General features: G+C 55.6%; 9 non-coding genes across 9 annotated transcripts; all 9 read right to left on the reverse strand.

Annotated features, from left to right (window-relative positions):
- Positions 1–2,448: 2,448 nt before the first annotated feature.
- Positions 2,449–2,540, reverse strand: LOC133086184 (small nucleolar RNA SNORD116). The gene has a single exon (XR_009699948.1). It is a non-coding gene; the product is annotated as a small nucleolar RNA SNORD116 (small nucleolar RNA).
- Positions 2,541–4,966: 2,426 nt separating this feature from the next.
- LOC133086553 (small nucleolar RNA SNORD116) lies at positions 4,967–5,058 on the reverse strand. Its single transcript, XR_009700305.1, has one exon. It is a non-coding gene; the product is annotated as a small nucleolar RNA SNORD116 (small nucleolar RNA).
- Positions 5,059–5,459: 401 nt separating this feature from the next.
- LOC133085917 (small nucleolar RNA SNORD116) lies at positions 5,460–5,553 on the reverse strand. Its single transcript, XR_009699716.1, has one exon. It is a non-coding gene; the product is annotated as a small nucleolar RNA SNORD116 (small nucleolar RNA).
- Positions 5,554–8,005: 2,452 nt separating this feature from the next.
- Positions 8,006–8,097, reverse strand: LOC133086185 (small nucleolar RNA SNORD116). The gene has a single exon (XR_009699949.1). It is a non-coding gene; the product is annotated as a small nucleolar RNA SNORD116 (small nucleolar RNA).
- Positions 8,098–10,523: 2,426 nt separating this feature from the next.
- On the reverse strand, positions 10,524–10,615 carry LOC133086465 (small nucleolar RNA SNORD116). The gene has a single exon (XR_009700220.1). It is a non-coding gene; the product is annotated as a small nucleolar RNA SNORD116 (small nucleolar RNA).
- A 401-nt stretch (positions 10,616–11,016) lies between these two features.
- Positions 11,017–11,110, reverse strand: LOC133085918 (small nucleolar RNA SNORD116). The gene has a single exon (XR_009699717.1). It is a non-coding gene; the product is annotated as a small nucleolar RNA SNORD116 (small nucleolar RNA).
- A 2,449-nt stretch (positions 11,111–13,559) lies between these two features.
- LOC133086186 (small nucleolar RNA SNORD116) lies at positions 13,560–13,651 on the reverse strand. The gene has a single exon (XR_009699950.1). It is a non-coding gene; the product is annotated as a small nucleolar RNA SNORD116 (small nucleolar RNA).
- Positions 13,652–16,077: 2,426 nt separating this feature from the next.
- On the reverse strand, positions 16,078–16,169 carry LOC133086504 (small nucleolar RNA SNORD116). The gene has a single exon (XR_009700258.1). It is a non-coding gene; the product is annotated as a small nucleolar RNA SNORD116 (small nucleolar RNA).
- A 401-nt stretch (positions 16,170–16,570) lies between these two features.
- Positions 16,571–16,664, reverse strand: LOC133085919 (small nucleolar RNA SNORD116). The gene has a single exon (XR_009699718.1). It is a non-coding gene; the product is annotated as a small nucleolar RNA SNORD116 (small nucleolar RNA).
- Positions 16,665–16,778: the final 114 nt, after the last annotated feature.

A 16,778-nucleotide genomic window follows, 5' to 3' on the forward strand; every position in this document is an offset into this window, starting at 1 on the left:
GCACCTGCTCAAAGGCTGCACGTTCAAAGTCGCAGGCTCCACCGCGGGGCAGCCAACGATCGCAATCACTTCAGCAGCCAGGAGCGGCCAGAGCCAACCCACGGGGCTGCAAATGGAGCTAAGGGTCATGGCATCGGATCTGCGGTGCTCCTGGAAGAGCCAAGAAGGTGAGGGTATAGTCTCAGTGCACAAGTCCCCGTGGCCAAACATCTAGGTTTCTGCAAAGAAGGTCTGCTCACCACCACGAGGTTCCTACAAGGATCCTCAAGGACTTCACGCCAAAACCACTCTGAGACTCCTTCGCCTCGCCTTGCCTCACCTTGCCGCACTGTCCTCACTTGGCCAGGTATCACGGAGTATACAGAGGGCTCCAAGCTGCTGCAGGCGTTTGTTCCCTGGCACTCCACCACCTGCCTCAGGGTGACAGAACACAGGGATGTTTGAGAAAGGTGAACAGGCGCACAGAGGGAAAGGGTGATACCGCCCAGCGATGTGCGCTGTATCTCCCCTCAACATTTCATTTGCTGCCCATCACGTCTGTGTGTCCACAGCCAAACGTGAATGCATCGTGGCACAGATGCCTTCAGAGCGCACGGGCATCAGCACAAAGAGCACGGCCATCCATCAACCCCCTGGTATGGGCCTTGAACTTCCCCGCCTGAGCCACCTCCCCCCGACACAGCATAGGGATGTCATCCTGAACCGCTGAGACACCCTCAGGGGAACTGGGATTACTCAGCGTAAGAGCCACTGCCCTCTGGGGAACAAAACCACTCCTGGCACATACGCTCCCACACAATGGACTCACCCTCAAGGGGAAATGTGGTCCCTGAGATCTTCCACAAGGGAACGGCCCTTGGCCAAATGTGACGACCTCCATCAAAAGCAGCTCTTAGGGACCGGTGACAAAGGGGACCTGAGGAACCCCTGGACTGAACAAGGGAGATTCACCTGCAGGCATACTTCCTGGCCTGCTGCCAAGACTGACAACCTACCCTTGGCCCACACACAAAGCTAATGGCATGGGAACCATTCCGATGCCCAACGTGGTGGGGCAAACCCTTGCAGCAATTTTGTAACTTGCAGTGGTGCCTGGCACTTTCGCACTCTGGGCCCGTCAGTGACGTGACCTTGGAGAAACCGTGAGGCCCAGGTCCTCTACAAGCAACTTGTTACCCACAGCTGTGCAATGAGAGAACCCAGCCAACAGCGTAGACACTTGAACCGGTATGACTTGTCTGGCCTGTGGCCAGGCTCGCCGGTTACCACAGTCTCGACGTACCAGCCGGTGGCGGGAAAAATGAAACCCACACCACACCTCCTCTCCTGCCCTGAAACCTGTAGCTTTTCCTTGGCAGCCGATTCCCTTGTTTCCACATGGTTGTGCCCAATGACCTCCGGGAAGAGCTCCAATCCTCAGGGAACGCTATGTGGGCCGGGTGTAGAAAAGATGCTTGGCTGTCCTCAGGAACACCTTCACGTCTTCAACACAGGGGGAACGTGGCCAGACAGGGCATAACACCCCACGGCCTACAAATCGGCCACCACGAGAAGACACCATACTGTGCCACGAGGGCAACCATTCGCTGGCACAAGGATCCGCCAGGAAGCAAATGGACCAAGGAGAGGAAAACGGCGGGACAGTCCACAAATGTGCTCCCGTATTCCCTCCCTTCACTTGCCTCCAAACGTTCCTGAGGTAATCCCAAACGTGTTCCGGGAACCCCATGGCCACCGTCGATCTATCCATCCACTAGTAAACCTGTGGGCTTAGCCAGCCATCTCACAGGTCTCTTTCGCTCCTCTTGCCTTACTCTCTCTCCACCGGCATCCCAACGCGTCACGGCAAGATGCCAGAGCCACCCCTCACCAAAGAAGCTTGCCGTGACCAAGCTTGACTAAGGCATTTTCCAGCCCCTTCACACAGCACACACAAGCAGGACACAACTCGAGGATGAGCCATCAGATTGGCCAAACGTCCGGGAACAGTGGCCCATTTCATTTCTCCCCTCATCAGGAGAAACCTAAACTGCATCTGGTCTCCCAAGCAGAACATGACAAAGAAGCCTGCCCTAGGCCTGCAATCCTGTTCTGACCCTGAGCATACAGACTTCTGTTTCTTTGAGGCCACAAGGCAATGACCAGCAGGTGGGGGCGGCCTGTAGAACTCAAGTGCAGGCGACAGGACCATCAATGGCTCATGCTTCCTCTCCTCCCTGCTTGCTGAACCGTGGCAGGGGACAGCAATCCCGGCTAGACGATGGAACCCAGAGACGGCACAGTGTCCCAAGCCTTCCCACCTGGATTGGCATCCCAGGCTGCTTTCCCAATGGTTCTTCTCCCCATGAGATGACCACAACCCTCAACTTGAACAACGTGGCTGTGGACACCCACGGCAGCAAATGCAACGTGAACCTCTGCCTGCTTTCCTTTTGGGAGCCACGTGCTGGACCTCAGTTCCAACGAGGAGACGGTAGGGATGTCTCACTCATTTTGTTCAGATTTCCAAGGAATGCATTTGTGGGAGTCATCATCGATCCAAGCACATGCTCAAACGTTGGACATGGCAAGTTGCAGATTCCACCAGGGGACGGACAGCGAGCTGAATCATATCAGCGTACAGAAGCGGCCAGAGCCAAGCCACAGGGCAGGAAATGCAGCCAGTTCCCAGGGCATCGAAGCTCGTGTTCCACAAGAAAAGACCAGAAGGTGAGGGTGTAGCCACGGTGCACAAGTACCCGTTGCCAAACCTTTAGGTTTAGCAAAGAAGTGCCGCTTACCGCAACAAGGGTTGAAGCAGGATCCTCATGGAATGCACGACAACACCCCTCCGAGGCTCCTTCGCCTGGCCTCGCCTTGCCACACCGTCCTCACTTCAACGGGTATCAGGGCTTATACGGATGGCCCCAGGCTGCTGCTTGCTTTCCTTCCCTGGCATTCCACCTGGCTCGGGGTGAGAGAACACACGCATGCTTGAGGAGGGTGCACGGGCGCACCGAGGGAAAGGGCGATACCACCCAGCGATGTGTGCTCTATCTCTCCTCAACATTTCATTTGCTGTCCATCTTGCTATGTGTCGGCAGCCAAACGTGAAAGGATGGTGACACAGACGCCTTCAGAGCGTGCGGCCATCAGGACAAAGAGCGCCGCCGACCAACAACCCCCTGGTCTCGGGCCTTGCAATCCCTCCCCTGAGCACTCTGCCCTCCATCACAGCAAAAGGATGTCTTCCTGATCCTCTGAGACACCCTTAGGAAAACTGGGCCCCCTCAGCCTAAGAGCCAGTGCCCTCTAGGGGAACAAACACCCCCTTGGCACTCATGCTTCCACACAGTGGACATGCCCTCAAGGGGAGAGATCTTCCACAAGGGAAGGGCCCTTGGCCGAATATGACGCCCTCCATCAAAAGCGGCTCGTAGGGACCCGTGACAAAGGGCACCTGAGTAACCCCTGGACTGATCAAGGGAGACTCAACAGCAAGCATACTTCCTGGTCTCCTGCCAAGTCAGAGGAACTTCCCTAGGACCACAACCAAAGCTAATGGCATGGGAGCCATTCCAATGCCCAAAGTGGTGGGGCAAACCCTTGCAGCCAATGGGTAACTTATCGTAGCACCTTGCACAGCCGCACTCTTCTCTTCAATGACAAGACCTTGGAGAAACCGTGAGACCCAGGTCCTCCAGAACCAACGTGTCACCCACAGCCGTGCAATGAGAGAACGCATCCAACATCCTGGACCCTTGAACCGGCATGACTTCTCTGGCTTGAAGCCATGCACGCTGGAGATCACAGGCTCGCAGCACCAGAGGGTGGCAGGACAAAATGACCCCTGCAGCACACATTCACTCCAGCCCTTAAACCTGTAGCCTTTGCTTGGCAGCCGACTCCCTTCTTTCTGCATGGTTGGGCCCAATGACCTCCGGGAAGAGCTCCAAACCTCAGGGAATGCTATGCGGAATGGGTATAGCAATGACGCTGGCATATCCTAAGGAACACCTTCAGATCTTCAACATAGGGCCAATGAGGCCACACAGGGACAAAAGATCCCAACACCTCCAAATCGGTCCCAGTGAGAAGACCCCATACTGTGCCGTGAAGGCAACCATTCGCTGGAACAAGGACCCACCGTGAAGCACATTGTCAAAAGAGAGGAAAATGGTGGGATGGTCCAGGAATGTGCACCTGTATTCCTCCCTACATAGGCCTCCAGATGCTCCTGTCGATATCCCAAAAGAGTTCCGGGAACCCTAGGTCCACCGACCATCTATCCACCCAACAGTAAACCTGTGGGCTTAGCCAACACTCTCACGTGTATTTCCCGCTCGCCTTGCCTTCCTCTCTCCACCAGGATCCAAACGTCTCACGGTAAGGTGCCAGAGCCACCCCTCACCTAAGTAGCTTGATATCCCCTGGATTTGCCTAAGGCATTTTCCAACCTCTCCACACACAACACACAAGCAGGACACAACCCAAGGAGGAGCCATCAGCGTCGCCCAAATCCCAGGGACAGTGGCCCATTTGATTTCCCCCGACCATCAGGGCAAACCTAAACTGCATCCCATCTCCAAGCTGAACATGACAAAGAAGCCTGGCCTGGCCAGGACTCCTTCTCTGACCCTGAGTGCAGAGACTTCTGTTTCCTTGCAGGAACAAGGCAACGACCTGGGCTCGAGGGTGGCCCGTAGATCTCAATGGCAGGCCAGAGGAGCACCAGTGGCTCACGCTTCCTTTCGCACCCGCACGCTGACCGCGGCAGGGGATGGCAGTCCTGGCTAGACTCAGGTGCCCAGAGACGTCAAGTTGTCCTTAGATTTCCCACGTGGATGGACATCACAGGCTCCTTTCCACTTGGCTCTTTCCGCACGAGAAGTCCGCCACCCTCAACTTGAACAATGTTGCTGCGCATGCCCACAGTAGCACATGCGACATGGACCTCTCCCTACCTTTCCTTTGGGAGCCACGTGCTGGACCTCAGTTAGGATGAGAAGACGCTAGGCATTGCTCATTCATTTTGTTTAGATTTCCAAGGAATGCATTTATGGGAGTCATCACCGATCCACGCACCTGCTCAAAGGCTGGACGTGCAAAGTCGCAGCCTCCATGGCGGACTGCCAGCGAGCTCAATCCTCTCAGCAGTAGGGAGCGGCCAGACTCGAGCCACGTGGCAGGAAGTGTACCCAAGTCTCAGGGCATCGGAGCTCGGGTGCCCCAGTAAGAGCCCAGAATGTGAGGGTGTAGTCTCGGTGCACAAGTCCCCGTGGACAAACATCTAGGTTTCTGCAAAGAAGTTCCGTGTACCGCCACAAGGTTTCCACCAGGAACCTTATCGAGTCAGATGCGATGCCCTTGGATCACACAGAAAGCTATTGGCATTGGAGATATTCCGATGCCCAAACTGGCAGGGCAAACCCTTGCGGCAACTGGGTACCTTGCCCTGGCGCCTTGTATTTTCGCACCCTGGGCCCGTCAGTGACATGACCTCGGAGAAACCTGAGACCCATTCATTTTGTTCAGATTTCCAAGCAGTGCATTTATGGGAGTCATCATCAATCCACGCACCTGCTCAAAGGCTGCACGTTCAAAGTCGCAGGCTCCACCGCGGGGCAGCCAACGATCGCAATCATTTCAGCAGTCAGGAGCGGCCAGAGCCAACCCACGGGGCTGCAAATGGAGCTAAGGGTCATGGCATCGGATCTGCGGTGCCCCTGGAAGAGCCAAGAAGGTGAGGGTATAGTCTCAGTGCACAAGTCCCCGTGGCCAAACATCTAGGTTTCTGCAAAGAAGGTCTGCTCACCACCACACGAGGTTCCTACAAGGATCCTCAAGGACTTCACGCCAAAACCACTCTGAGACTCCTTCACCTCGCCTTGCCTCACCTTGCCGCACTGTCCTCACTTGGCCAGGTATCACGGAGTATACAGAGGGCTCCAAGCTGCTGCAGGCGTTTGTTCCCTGGCACTCCACCACCTGCCTCAGGGTGACAGAACACAGGGATGTTTGAGAAAGGTGAACGGGCGCACAGAGGGAAAGGGTGATACCGCCCAGCGATGTGCGCTATATCTTCCCTCAACATTTCATTTGCTGCCCATCACGTCTGTGTGTCCACAGCCAAACGTGAATGCATCGTGGCACAGATGCCTTCAGAGCGCACGGGCATCAGCACAAAGAGCACGGCCATCCATCAACCCCCTGGTATGGGCCTTGAACTTCCCCGCCTGAGCCACCTCCCCCCGACACAGCATAGGGATGTCATCCTGAACCGCTGAGACACCCTCAGGGGAACTGGGATTACTCAGCGTAAGAGCCACTGCCCTCTGGGGAACAAAACCACTCCTGGCACATACGCTCCCACACAATGGACTCACCCTCAAGGGGAAATGTGGTCCCTGAGATCTTCCACAAGGGAACGGCCCTTGGCCAAATGTGACGACCTCCATCAAAAGCAGCTCTTAGGGACCGGTGACAAAGGGGACCTGAGGAACCCCTGGACTGAACAAGGGAGATTCACCTGCAGGCATACTTCCTGGCCTGCTGCCAAGACTGACAACCTACCCTTGGCCCACACACAAAGCTAATGGCATGGGAACCATTCCGATGCCCAACGTGGTGGGGCAAACCCTTGCAGCAATTTTGTAACTTGCAGTGGTGCCTGGCACTTTCGCACTCTGGGCCCGTCAGTGACGTGACCTTGGAGAAACCGTGAGGCCCAGGTCCTCTACAAGCAACTTGTTACCCACAGCTGTGCAATGAGAGAACCCAGCCAACAGCGTAGACACTTGAACCGGTATGACTTGTCTGGCCTGTGGCCAGGCTCGCCGGTTACCACAGTCTCGACGTACCAGCCGGTGGCGGGAAAAATGAAACCCACACCACACCTCCTCTCCTGCCCTGAAACCTGTAGCTTTTCCTTGGCAGCCGATTCCCTTGTTTCCACATGGTTGTGCCCAATGACCTCCGGGAAGAGCTCCAATCCTCAGGGAACGCTATGTGGGCCGGGTGTAGAAAAGATGCTTGGCTGTCCTCAGGAACACCTTCACGTCTTCAACACAGGGGGAACGTGGCCAGACAGGGCATAACACCCCACGGCCTACAAATCGGCCACCACGAGAAGACACCATACTGTGCCACGAGGGCAACCATTCGCTGGCACAAGGATCCGCCAGGAAGCAAATGGACCAAGGAGAGGAAAACGGCGGGACAGTCCACAAATGTGCTCCCGTATTCCCTCCCTTCACTTGCCTCCAAACGTTCCTGAGGTAATCCCAAACGTGTTCCGGGAACCCCATGGCCACCGTCGATCTATCCATCCACTAGTAAACCTGTGGGCTTAGCCAGCCATCTCACAGGTCTCTTTCGCTCCTCTTGCCTTACTATCTCTCCACCGGCATCCCAACGCGTCACGGCAAGATGCCAGAGCCACCCCTCACCAAAGAAGCTTGCCGTGACCAAGCTTGACTAAGGCATTTTCCAGCCCCTTCACACAGCACACACAAGCAGGACACAACTCGAGGATGAGCCATCAGATTGGCCAAACGTCCGGGAACAGTGGCCCATTTCATTTCTCCCCTCATCAGGAGAAACCTAAACTGCATCTGGTCTCCCAAGCAGAACATGACAAAGAAGCCTGCCCTAGGCCTGCAATCCTGTTCTGACCCTGAGCATACAGACTTCTGTTTCTTTGAGGCCACAAGGCAATGACCAGCAGGTGGGGGTGGCCTGTAGAACTCAAGTGCAGGCGACAGGACCATCAATGGCTCATGCTTCCTCTCCTCCCTGCTTGCTGAACCGTGGCAGGGGACAGCAATCCCGGCTAGACGATGGAACCCAGAGACGGCACAGTGTCCCAAGCCTTCCCACCTGGATTGGCATCCCAGGCTGCTTTCCCAATGGTTCTTCTCCCCATGAGATGACCACAACCCTCAACTTGAACAACGTGGCTGTGGACACCCACGGCAGCAAATGCAACGTGAACCTCTGCCTGCTTTCCTTTTGGGAGCCACGTGCTGGACCTCAGTTCCAACGAGGAGACGGTAGGGATGTCTCACTCATTTTGTTCAGATTTCCAAGGAATGCATTTGTGGGAGTCATCATCGATCCAAGCACATGCTCAAACGTTGGACATGGCAAGTTGCAGATTCCACCAGGGGACGGACAGCGAGCTGAATCATATCAGCGTACAGAAGCGGCCAGAGCCAAGCCACAGGGCAGGAAATGCAGCCAGTTCCCAGGGCATCGAAGCTCGTGTTCCCCAAGAAAAGACCAGAAGGTGAGGGTGTAGCCACGGTGCACAAGTACCCGTTGCCAAACCTTTAGGTTTAGCAAAGAAGTGCCGCTTACCGCAACAAGGGTTGAAGCAGGATCCTCATGGAATGCACGACAACACCCCTCCGAGGCTCCTTCGCCTGGCCTCGCCTTGCCACACCGTCCTCACTTCAACGGGTATCAGGGCTTATACGGATGGCCCCAGGCTGCTGCTTGCTTTCCTTCCCTGGCATTCCACCTGGCTCGGGGTGAGAGAACACACGCATGCTTGAGGAGGGTGCACGGGCGCACCGAGGGAAAGGGCGATACCACCCAGCGATGTTGCTCTATCTCTCCTCAACATTTCATTTGCTGTCCATCTTGCTATGTGTCGGCAGCCAAACGTGAAAGGATGGTGACACAGACGCCTTCAGAGCGTGCGGCCATCAGGACAAAGAGCGCCGCCGACCAACAACCCCCTGGTCTCGGGCCTTGCAATCCCTCCCCTGAGCACTCTGCCCTCCATCACAGCAAAAGGATGTCTTCCTGATCCTCTGAGACACCCTTAGGAAAACTGGGCCCCCTCAGCCTAAGAGCCAGTGCCCTCTAGGGGAACAAACACCCCCTTGGCACTCATGCTTCCACACAGTGGACATGCCCTCAAGGGGAGAGATCTTCCACAAGGGAAGGGCCCTTGGCCGAATATGACGCCCTCCATCAAAAGCGGCTCGTAGGGACCCGTGACAAAGGGCACCTGAGTAACCCCTGGACTGATCAAGGGAGACTCAACAGCAAGCATACTTCCTGGTCTCCTGCCAAGTCAGAGGAACTTCCCTAGGACCACAACCAAAGCTAATGGCATGGGAGCCATTCCAATGCCCAAAGTGGTGGGGCAAACCCTTGCAGCCAATGGGTAACTTATCGTAGCACCTTGCACAGCCGCACTCTTCTCTTCAATGACAAGACCTTGGAGAAACCGTGAGACCCAGGTCCTCCAGAACCAACGTGTCACCCACAGCCGTGCAATGAGAGAACGCATCCAACATCCTGGACCCTTGAACCGGCATGACTTCTCTGGCTTGAAGCCATGCACGCTGGAGATCACAGGCTCGCAGCACCAGAGGGTGGCAGGACAAAATGACCCCTGCAGCACACATTCACTCCAGCCCTTAAACCTGTAGCCTTTGCTTGGCAGCCGACTCCCTTCTTTCTGCATGGTTGGGCCCAATGACCTCCGGGAAGAGCTCCAAACCTCAGGGAATGCTATGCGGAATGGGTATAGCAATGACGCTGGCATATCCTAAGGAACACCTTCACACCTTCAACATAGGGGCAATGAGGCCACACAGGGACAAAACATCCCAATGCCTCCAAATCGGTCCCAGTGAGAAGACACCATACTGTGCCGTGAAGGCAACCATTCGCTGGAACAAGGACCCACCATGAAGCACATTGTCAAAGGAGAGGAAATGGGTGGGATGGTCCACGAATGTGCACCTGTATTCCTTCCCTACACGGGCCTCCAAATGCTCCTGACGATATCCCAAAAGAGTTCCGGGAACCCTAGGTCCACCGACCATCTATCCACCCAACAGTAAACCTGTGGGCTTAGCCAACACTCTCACGTGTATTTCCCGCTCGCCTTGCCTTCTTCTCTCCACCAGGATCCAAACGTCTCACGGTAAGGTGCCAGAGCCACCCCTCACCTAAGTGGCTTGATATCCCCTGGATTTGCCTAAGGCATTTTCCAACCTCTCCACACACAACACACAAGCAGGACACAACCCAAGGAGGAGCCATCAGCGTCGCCCAAATCCCAGGGACAGTGGCCCATTTGATTTCCCCCGACCATCAGGGCAAACCTAAACTGCATCCCATCTCCACGCTGAACATGACAAAGAAGCCTGGCCTGGTCAGGACTCCTTCTCTGACCCTGAGTGCAGAGACTTCTGTTTCCTTGCGGGAACAAGGCAACGACCTGGGCTCGAGGGTGGCCCGTAAATCTCAATGGCAGGCCAGAGGACCACCAGTGGCTCACGCTTCCTTTCGCACCCGCACGCTGACCGCGGCAGGGGATGGCAGTCCTGGCTAGACTCAGGTGCCCAGAGACGTCAAGTTGTCCTTAGATTTCCCACGTGGATGGACATCACAGGCTCATTTCCACTTGGCTCTTTCCGCACGAGAAGTGCGCCACACTCAACTTGAACAATGTTGCTGCGCATGCCCACAGTAGCACATGCGACATGGACCTCTCCCTACCTTTCCTTTGGGTGCCACGTGCTGGACCTCAGTTTGGATGAGAAGACGGTAGGTATTTCTCATTCATTTTGTTTAGATTTCCAAGGAATGCATTTATGGGAGTCATCACCGATCCACGCACCTGCTCAAAGGCTGGACGTGCAAAGTCGCAGCCTCCATGGCGGACTGCCAGCGAGCTCAATCCTCTCAGCAGTAGGGAGCGGCCAGACTCGAGCCACGTGGCAGGAAGTGCACCCAAGTCTCAGGGCATCGGAGCTCGGGTGCCCCAGTAAGAGCCCAGAATGTGAGGGTGTAGTCTCGGTGCACAAGTCCCCGTGGACAAACATCTAGGTTTCTGCAAAGAAGTTCCGTGTACCGCCACAAGGTTTCCACCAGGAACCTTATCGAGTCACAGGCGATGCCCTTGGATCACACAGAAAGCTATTGGCATTGGAGATATTCCGATGCCCAAACTGGCAGGGCAAACCCTTGCGGCAACTGGGTACCTTGCCCTGGCGCCTTGTATTTTCGCACCCTGGGCCCGTCAGTGACATGACCTCGGAGAAACCTGAGACCCATTCATTTTGTTCAGATTTCCAAGCAGTGCATTTATGGGAGTCATCATCAATCCACGCACCTGCTCAAAGGCTGCACGTTCAAAGTCGCAGGCTCCACCGCGGGGCAGCCAACGATCGCAATCATTTCAGCAGTCAGGAGCGGCCAGAGCCAACCCACGGGGCTGCAAATGGAGCTAAGGGTCATGGCATCGGATCTGCGGTGCCCCTGGAAGAGCCAAGAAGGTGAGGGTATAGTCTCAGTGCACAAGTCCCCGTTGCCAAACATCTAGGTTTCTGCAAAGAAGGTCTGCTCACCACCACAAGGTTCCTACAAGGATCCTCAAGGACGTCACGCCAAAACCACTCTGAGACTCCTTCGCCTCGCCTTGCCTCGCCTTGCCGCACTGTCCTCACTTGGCCAGGTATCACGGAGTATACAGAGGGCTCCAAGCTGCTGCAGGCGTTTGTTCCCTGGCACTCCACCACCTGCCTCAGGGTGACAGAACACAGGGATGTTTGAGAAAGGCGAACGGGCGCACAGAGGGAAAGGGTGATACCGCCCAGCGATGTGCGCTATATCTCCCCTCAACATTTCATTTGCTGCCCATCACGTCTGTGTGTCCACAGCCAAACGTGAATGCATCGTGGCACAGATGCCTTCAGAGCACACGGGCATCAGCACAAAGAGCACGGCCATCCATCAACCCCCTGGTATGGGCCTTGAACTTCCCCGCCTGAGCCACCTCCCCCCGACACAGCATAGGGATGTCATCCTGAACCGCTGAGACACCCTCAGGGGAACTGGGATTACTCAGCGTAAGAGCCACTGCCCTCTGGGGAACAAAACCACTCCTGGCACATACGCCCCCACACAATGGACTCACCCTCAAGGGGAAATGTGGTCCCTGAGATCTTCCACAAGGGACGGCCCTTGGCCAAATGTGACGACCTCCATCAAAAGCAGCTCTTAGGGACCGGTGACAAAGGGGACCTGAGGAACCCCTGGACTGAACAAGGGAGATTCACCTGCAGGCATACTTCCTGGCCTGCTGCCAAGACTGACAACCTACCCTTGGCCCACACACAAAGCTAATGGCATGGGAACCATTCCGATGCCCAACGTGGTGGGGCAAACCCTTGCAGCAATTTTGTAACTTGCAGTGGTGCCTGGCACTTTCGCACTCTGGGCCCGTCAGTGACGTGACCTTGGAGAAACCGTGAGGCCCAGGTCCTCTACAAGCAACTTGTTACCCACAGCTGTGCAATGAGAGAACCCAGCCAACAGCGTAGACACTTGAACCGGTATGACTTGTCTGGCCTGTGGCCAGGCTCGCCGGTTACCACAGTCTCGACGCACCAGCCGGTGGCGGGAAAAATGAAACCCACACCACACCTCCTCTCCTGCCCTGAAACCTGTAGCTTTTCCTTGGCAGCCGATTCCCTTGTTTCCACATGGTTGTGCCCAATGACCTCCGGGAAGAGCTCCAATCCTCAGGGAACGCTATGTGGGCCGGGTGTAGAAAAGATGCTTGGCTGTCCTCAGGAACACCTTCACGTCTTCAACACAGGGGGAACGTGGCCAGACAGGGCATAACACCCCACGGCCTACAAATCGGCCACCACGAGAAGACACCATACTGTGCCACGAGGGCAACCATTCGCTGGCACAAGGATCCGCCAGGAAGCAAATGGACCAAGGAGAGGAAAACGGCGGGACAGTCCACAAATGTGCTCCCGTATTCCCTCCCTTCACTTGCCTCCAAACGTTCCTGAGGTAATCCCAAACGTGTTCCGGGAACCCCATGGCCACCGTCGATCTATCCATCCACTAGTAAACCTGTGGGCTTAGCCAGCCATCTCACAGGTCTCTTTCGCTCCTCTTGCCTTACTCTCTCTCCACCGGCATCCTAACGCGTCACGGCAAGATGCCAGAGCCACCCCTCACCAAAGAAGCTTGCCGTGACCAAGCTTGACTAAGGCATTTTCCAGCCCCTTCACACAGCACACACAAGCAGGACACAACTCGAGGATGAGCCATCAGATTGGCCAAACGTCCGGGAACAGTGGCCCATTTCATTTCTCCCCTCATCAGGAGAAACCTAAACTGCATCTGGTCTCCCAAGCAGAACATGACAAAGAAGCCTGCCCTAGGCCTGCAATCCTGTTCTGACCCTGAGCATACAGACTTCTGTTTCTTTGAGGCCACAAGGCAATGACCAGCAGGTGGGGGCGGCCTGTAGAACTCAAGTGCAGGCGACAGGACCATCAATGGCTCATGCTTCCTCTCCTCCCTGCTTGCTGAACCGTGGCAGGGGACAGCAATCCTGGCTAGACGAAGGAACCCAGAGACGGCACACTGTCCCAAGCCTTCCCACCTGGATTGGCATCCCAGGCTGCTTTCCCAATGGTTCTTCTCCCCATGAGATGACCACAACCCTCAACTTGAACAACGTGGCTGTGGACACCCACGGCAGCAAATGCAACGTGAACCTCTGCCTGCTTTCCTTTTGGGAGCCACGTGCTGGACCTCAGTTCCAACGAGGAGACGGTAGGGATGTCTCACTCATTTTGTTCAGATTTCCAAGGAATGCATTTGTGGGAGTCATCATCGATCCAAGCACATGCTCAAACGTTGGACATGGCAAGTTGCAGATTCCACCAGGGGACGGACAGCGAGCTGAATCATATCAGCGTACAGAAGCGGCCAGAGCCAAGCCACAGGGCAGGAAATGCAGCCAGTTCCCAGGGCATCGAAGCTCGTGTTCCCCAAGAAAAGACCAGAAGGTGAGGATGTAGCCACGGTGCACAAGTACCCGTTGCCAAACCTTTAGGTTTAGCAAAGAAGTGCCGCTTACCGCAACAAGGGTTGAAGCAGGATCCTCATGGAATGCACGACAACACCCCTCCGAGGCTCCTTCGCCTGGCCTCACCTTGCCACACCGTCCTCACTTCAACGGGTATCAGGGCTTATACGGATGGCCCCAGGCTGCTGCTTGCTTTCCTTCCCTGGCATTCCACCTGGCTCGGGGTGAGAGAACACACGCATGCTTGAGGAGGGTGCACGGGCGCACCGAGGGAAAGGGTGATACCACCCAGCGATGTGTGCTCTATCTCTCCTCAACATTTCATTTGCTGTCCATCTTGCTATGTGTCGGCAGCCAAACGTGAAAGATGGTGACACAGATGCCTTCAGAGCGTGCGGCCATCAGGACAAAGAGCGCCGCCGACCAACAACCCCCTGGTCTCGGGCCTTGCAATCCCTCCCCTGAGCACTCTGCCCTCCATCACAGCAAAAGGATGTCTTCCTGATCCTCTGAGACACCCTTAGGAAAACTGGGCCCCCTCAGCCTAAGAGCCAGTGCCCTCTAGGGGAACAAACACCCCCTTGGCACTCATGCTTCCACACAGTGGACATGCCCTCAAGGGGAGAGATCTTCCACAAGGGAAGGGCCCTTGGCCGAATATGACGCCCTCCATCAAAAGCGGCTCGTAGGGACCCGTGACAAAGGGCACCTGAGTAACCCCTGGACTGATCAAGGGAGACTCAACAGCAAGCATACTTCCTGGTCTCCTGCCAAGTCAGAGGAACTTCCCTAGGACCACAACCAAAGCTAATGGCATGGGAGCCATTCCAATGCCCAAAGTGGTGGGGCAAACCCTTGCAGCCAATGGGTAACTTATCGTAGCACCTTGCACAGCCGCACTCTTCTCTTCAATGACAAGACCTTGGAGAAACCGTGAGACCCAGGTCCTCCAGAACCAACGTGTCACCCACAGCCGTGCAATGAGAGAACGCATCCAACATCCTGGACCCTTGAACCGGCATGACTTCTCTGGCTTGAAGCCATGCACGCTGGAGATCACAGGCTCGCAGCACCAGAGGGTGGCAGGACAAAATGACCCCTGCAGCACACATTCACTCCAGCCCTTAAACCTGTAGCCTTTGCTTGGCAGCCGACTCCCTTCTTTCTGCATGGTTGGGCCCAATGACCTCCGGGAAGAGCTCCAAACCTCAGGGAATGCTATGCGGAATGGGTATAGCAATGACGCTGGCATATCCTAAGGAACACCTTCACACCTTCAACATAGGGGCAATGAGGCCACACAGGGACAAAACATCCCAATGCCTCCAAATCGGTCCCAGTGAGAAGACACCATACTGTGCCGTGAAGGCAACCATTCGCTGGAACAAGGACCCACCGTGAAGCACATTGTCAAAGGAGAGGAAATGGGTGGGATGGTCCACGAATGTGCACCTGTATTCCTTCCCTACACGGGCCTCCAAATGCTCCTGACGATATCCCAAAAGAGTTCCGGGAACCCTAGGTCCACCGACCATCTATCCACCCAACAGTAAACCTGTGGGCTTAGCCAACACTCTCACGTGTATTTCCCGCTCGCCTTGCCTTCCTCTCTCCACCAGGATCCAAACGTCTCACGGTAAGGTGCCAGAGCCACCCCTCACCTAAGTGGCTTGATATCCCCTGGATTTGCCTAAGGCATTTTCCAACCTCTCCACACACAACACACAAGCAGGACACAACCCAAGGAGGAGCCATCAGCGTCGCCCAAATCCCAGGGACAGTGGCCCATTTGATTTCCCCCGACCATCAGGGCAAACCTAAACTGCATCCCATCTCCACGCTGAACATGACAAAGAAGCCTGGCCTGGTCAGGACTCCTTCTCTGACCCTGAGTGCAGAGACTTCTGTTTCCTTGCGGGAACAAGGCAACGACCTGGGCTCGAGGGTGGCCCGTAAATCTCAATGGCAGGCCAGAGGACCACCAGTGGCTCACGCTTCCTTTCGCACCCGCACGCTGACCGCGGCAGGGGATGGCAGTCCTGGCTAGACTCAGGTGCCCAGAGACGTCAAGTTGTCCTTAGATTTCCCACGTGGATGGACATCACAGGCTCATTTCCACTTGGCTCTTTCCGCACGAGAAGTGCGCCACACTCAACTTGAACAATGTTGCTGCGCATGCCCACAGTAGCACATGCGACATGGACCTCTCCCTACCTTTCCTTTGGGTGCCACGTGCTGGACCTCAGTTAGGATGAGAAGACGGTAGGTATTGCTCATTCATTTTGTTTAGATTTCCAAGGAATGCATTTATGGGAGTCATCACCGATCCACGCACCTGCTCAAAGGCTGGACGTGCAAAGTCGCAGCCTCCATGGCGGACTGCCAGCGAGCTCAATCCTCTCAGCAGTAGGGAGCGGCCAGACTCGAGCCACGTGGCAGGAAGTGCACCCAAGTCTCAGGGCATCGGAGCTCGGGTGCCCCAGTAAGAGCCCAGAATGTGAGGGTGTAGTCTCGGTGCACAAGTCCCCGTGGACAAACATCTAGGTTTCTGCAAAGAAGTTCCGTGTACCGCCACAAGGTTTCCACCAGGAACCTTATCGAGTCAGAGGCGATGCCCTTGGATCACACAGAAAGCTATTGGCATTGGAGATATTCCGATGCCCAAACTGGCAGGGCAAACCCTTGCGGCAACTGGGTACCTTGCCCTGGCGCCTTGTATTTTCGCACCCTGGGCCCGTCAGTGACATGACCTCGGAGAAACCTGAGACCCATTCATTTTGTTCAGATTTCCAAGCAGTGCATTTATGGGAGTCATCATCAATCCACGCACCTGCTCAAAGGCTGCACGTTCAAAGTCGCAGGCTCCACCGCGGGGCAGCCAACGATCGCAATCATTTCAGCAGTCAGGAGCGGCCAGAGCCAACCCACGGGGCTGCAA

The sequence above is a fragment of the Eubalaena glacialis genome, chromosome 2 (genome assembly GCF_028564815.1).
Source record: "Eubalaena glacialis isolate mEubGla1 chromosome 2, mEubGla1.1.hap2.+ XY, whole genome shotgun sequence".
Classification (NCBI taxonomy): Eukaryota; Metazoa; Chordata; class Mammalia; order Artiodactyla; family Balaenidae; genus Eubalaena; species Eubalaena glacialis.